This window comes from Leptonychotes weddellii, chromosome 1, assembly GCF_054177405.1.
Source record: "Leptonychotes weddellii isolate Sample4059 chromosome 1, ASM5417740v2, whole genome shotgun sequence".
In the NCBI taxonomy this organism is placed as follows: Eukaryota; Metazoa; Chordata; class Mammalia; order Carnivora; family Phocidae; genus Leptonychotes; species Leptonychotes weddellii.
This window is the reverse complement of record NC_138369.1, coordinates 130,749,616-130,754,609: the sequence shown is the minus strand read 5'-3', so window position 1 is coordinate 130,754,609 and position 4,994 is coordinate 130,749,616. Positions and strand designations below refer to the sequence as shown.

At 41.4% G+C, this 4,994-nt stretch overlaps 1 protein-coding gene across 1 annotated transcript in view; it reads left to right on the top strand.

Annotated features, from left to right (window-relative positions):
• Positions 1-4,994, top strand: part of KALRN (kalirin RhoGEF kinase) — a 535,107-nt gene that overhangs the window by 45,821 nt on the left and 484,292 nt on the right. The gene's annotated exons all lie outside the window — the stretch shown is intronic.

Below are 4,994 nucleotides of genomic sequence, written 5' to 3'. Positions count from 1 at the left end.
TTGATCAATGGATTGATCCATTGATTGAGCCATTCACCCACTCAACAAACATTTAAGGAACATCTGCTAAGTACCAGCATGGATGTGAGGGCATTCCAAGCCAGTGGTTTCTTATCCTAGCTGCACACTAGAATTACCTATGGAATCTGAAAAATGCTGATGCTCAGGTTTCACCCCAGAACAATTACATGTAAAAAAAAAAAATCTCTGGGTCTGGGAGGTAGGCCTGGGTAGTTAAGTTCCCCAGGTGATTCCACTGTGCAGCCAGGATAGAAAGCCACTGTTCTAAGTGAGCCCAAGGCTCCTTCCTATAACACTGCCACTCATTGCCCCTTTCTGCTGAGTTCCCTTTCTGTCGTTGCCTGCCGAGTGATGCGATTGAAAATGTGACCTGGAGCGGCTGAGACATAGCCAGCACTCTATGGCCAGCTCACACAAATGTTTATTGAGCAGCTATCATGGACCCAGCATTCAAAAGACACAAAGGTGAGAATAATAGGGTCCCCTGGAAGTAAATTAATATAAGCACTCCACTTCCTCGACTGTTTATTTGGTAAGGCACCCCAGGTTTTCTGATGAATGGGATTTTCTGTGATTTATTCTCTCTTGTCCCTCAGTGGAAGAGAAACAGTGACTATATCTGGTGCATTTCAGTTAAAGCAGGTGGTGAAAAAGACCCCCACAGAGATAGACGGAGGGCAGGCAAGAAGGGAGGGATGCTAAAGGGACAAAATGTGTTCGTTGGTTAGGTTTTCACAAATGTGCTCTCAAGTTGTCTAAATCATGAAACAGTAGGAGTAACTAATATGGCTGTTTAATATTTGGATTATCAGCAAGAGTTTGAGCCCCTATGAATCATCTGTCCAACCACCTAGGCATAGTGGAGTGACCCTGGCACTCAGAGAACATGCAGTCTAGCTGGGGAATTTACACTGATATGAAAAACAGAGATTGTAAGTACCTAGTTGTGTTTTATGACTAATGTTATCAGGAGCTTGGAGAAAGGAGGTACTGGAGAGACTACCTGAGGTGCAGTCCGTGGCCCAGCTCTGCCCACTGTTTGTTATCAGCCAGGAATGAGAAGTAGAGATACTGAAAGGAAGCACTGATAAACTTTTACAGCAATTTTTCAGAGTAATTTTGTCTGAATCTAAAAATTTTTGAAAGGGGGGGCTTATATTTTGTTTTTAAAATTGGATTTATCTAGTAATTCATTTTTTATTGTATTTTATGAAAGTACCAGTCTATGACAGATTGGAATCGAAAAATGAAAGAAAAAACAAAAACCAAACTGGTCCTTTACTGCAGATGGTTGAAAGAGTATTGGATGGAGTAGCTGGAAACTTGAGATATCATGGCAAACTCGAGAGGTACCAGCAAGCGAGAGAACGGTAGGACTTCTATTTGATATTACAAAGGGAATAAGAGTGTGTCCTAAAAACCTAGACCTTCCTCATGCAGGAGGCTCTCAGACCGTGAATGTGTTTTCAGGTTTTGGTGGATGCTGGAGCTTTATATGTGCTTCGTATGAATTATTTCATTGCCTCCTCTCACAGCCCTATGTTTAGATAATAGTGCTTATCTCCATCTCTGTTTTGTGGAGGGCTAATATGCACAGCTCACTATGGCTGGTGGTGAGTAGTAGACCTGCATTTTGAAGACAGGTGTGTTGGACTCTGGAGCCTGGTGGTTCATGAACACACACCGCCACTCCACGTAGCCCCTCCAGGTGACAAGCAGCATGGACCACAGACTCTGCCCATCCAGACAATCCAGAATAAGAATGAGAAGAAGGCCCTGCAGATACAGATCACAGAGCTCAGGGCTATCCTTCCAGAAAGATACCCTGTATCCTAGGAAGGACAAGGTGTGAACCTTTATCTGGAAGTCTTCTCTCTTCTCCTTGATGCTCATTTCCAGAAGTATTTCAATAGATGAATCCGACCTGGTTTGGGCCTTTTATTAGACTTTGAATTATCCCATCAGCAGCCTTTGCCAGTGGCAGCTCATCCATCTACTTACTTTTAAACTTTTAATTTTGAAATAAAGATTCATAGGATGTTGCAAAGAAACATACAGGGAGCTCCTGTGCACCCTTCTTCCAGCATCTCCCACTCTTAGTACAATATCAGGAAATTGACATTGGTATAATCCACAGACTCCCCCATCCACTTTTTTCTATTAATTTCTTTGAAAGATTATTTTTTTAGAGCAGTTTTAGGTTGACTGAAAAATGGAGGGAAAGATAGATTTCCCTTTTACCCCATGCCCCACCTTGTCCACATTCACAGCCTCCCTGATTGTCAGCATCCCCCACCAGAGTGGTGCATTTGTGACAGTTGATGAACCTACACTGACACATCATAATCACTCGAAGTCCATCATTTACATTAGGGTTCACTGTTGTTGTACATTCCATAGGTTTGGACAAAAATATGATAGGTATTCACCATTATGGTATTATACACAGTAGTTTCATTGCTGTAAAGATCCCCTGTATTCTGCCTACTTGTCCTTCTCTCCTGCTAAACCCCTGGTAACCTGTGATCTTTTTCTGTCTCCATAGTTTTGCCTTTTCCAGAATGTCACATAGTGGAATCATACAGTATGTGATGTTTTCAGGTTGGCTTTTTTCACCTAGCAATATGCATTTAAGATTTCTCCATGTCTTTTTGTGGCTTAACAGCTCATTTCTTTTTAGCACTGAATAATATTCTATTATCTGGATGTACCATGGTTTATCTGCTCCCCAACTAAAAGATTATCTTGGTTGCTTCCAAGTTTTGGCAATTTTGGGTAAAGCTATAAACATCCATGTGCAAGTATTTGTGTAGACATAGGTTTTAGCTCCTTTGGGTAAATACCTAGGAGTACAATACACCCTTCTGTTTTTTTTATCCCACACTATGGGTACCATGCTTGAAGAGAAGCATCAACAAGCCATTGTGTATCCGGAGGAGGGAGAGGGTGAGTAGTCTGGAAGCCAGGTCACACCCAGATTGTTCTTGGTGACTAGTGTGACCATCTTGTGTGTAGATGCCATATGTTATTTAGTTCTCCTGTCTTAGCACCTAAAGCAGTGTGAGGCACATAACTGACCCTCAACAGATGTTTTTTGAACTGAATGTTTGATTCAGAGCAGAAAACATGCATAGAAACATAATGGCTGTCTTCCATATTGCTGGGTCTCCAGTGTGGAAGAATGATGAGATTGATCTGTGTCCCCCCCCCCCCATTGCTCTTGAGGACAGAACTGGGATTAGTGAATGGGGAGGGGAGGGGAAGACATAAGGGGAAACATCCCAGATGGATTTATGGAAGAACTTGACCAAGAATGGGAATAATGCAGCAAGGAAGTAGTCAGCTTCTCTACACTGGAAGACAATCAGGGATGTATTGGAAACGGTTCCTGTATTTTTTTTTGACAGTGGACCAAATATCTTTAATAGAAGTCCTTCCAGTTTCTTATTTCTGAGAGTCTAAGAACATGCAGGCATGGATAGAAATAGGACAGTTGGGAGGAGGGATCAGTTTATGGGTAGAGGGTATTCAGGAGTTTGAGGTGACAGCAAAAGGTTTTCATGGAAGAACACCTGTAGATTTTGAAAAGTTTGTATTTGCTTTTTAAAAGGAAAGTCATGGGTAGCCAGATATATAAGACCCTTTCAGCGTCTCTGGGTAACCTATGGAATTTGTCCAGAGCAACATTTGGACTTAACCTGGCAATCAGACACTCATCTTTTTTTTCAGGCAGAATTTGGCAACATCAGTCCTAGAGAAAATCATGGGAGCTGGATTCTGACCACAGCTGACATGTTTTTGTCATGTTAATCACTTAGATTGACATTTAGGAGAAGATTATTGCAATTTCTATTCCAGAAAATGAAACAGGAATGAAGCAGGCACTGAGTTAATCAGATTACTTCCAGGTGAAAAAGAAAAAAAAATAGGTCAAGGTTCCTAAATTGGGCCATCTTAGAAGGTTATTATATACTCATATATGATTACCCTGTAAGGTAGGACTTTAGATGATTTATGTTTTTATTTCATTCTAGCTGCCAAGGAAGATACAAATTGATATTTTTTTAAGGTAGGCAGTAGGGAAAGGAAGTAATACTTCTTTATTGCTTACTACATGCCAGGAACTTTACATTTATTATTTCATCAATTTTCACAATGATTCTGATATGTAGGTATTATCATTGCTATTTTATGGTCAAGGCAACTGAAGCTCATCAGAGCAAAGTAACTTGTTCTGGGACACGTATCTAGTGAAAAATAGATATGGGATTCAAAGCCAAATCTACTGGACTCTAAAGCCACTGCTCTTTATACTGTTTGGTATTCACAACATACTGTCTCTAGCAGAACCCAAACCTATCATATTCATGGATAGATTTCAGAGCTATATCTCATATGTTTCAAACCCATAGGTGTCAGTTCCCTATCTGCAGAAAAGCCTGCCCAGATGGCACATGTTTCTACCATTGCTGATGACCTCTTTCTGTAGTAGAGTCAGACTGAAGCATTCTAACCATTGTCACACTCAACTGCTAATTGCCCCTAGTCCTGGCTCCCACCCAGCCCACTTTGTTTTCCCAGGGCCTCCAAATGCATGATCCTGAAGGTGTGAACACTGTCTGTGGGCTTGGTGCTAGTTTCCAGCTTGCCTGCTGCCCAATGTCTATTAATCCTAGCCTAACTATTTTCAAGTCTTGAGATTGTGTTCTCATTGTCATAAGCAGGCTTGGAGGAGAGCCAGGAGACCTCATGGTACAGGAGACAGAGCACTGTGCCTGAATGTGCTTTGTCCTTGCTGTGTGACTTACCATTGCTGGGGCTGTAAGGAATCCCTTCACTGTCTGAGTCTTAGTTCTTCATGAGCAAAAAGGGGATAGTAATAACTCCCCTCTTTTTTTTTGGATGAGCAAGAGACTCATATGATATTAGTATCCCAGAAACTTTATAAACCATGGGCATTGTATAAATTTAAG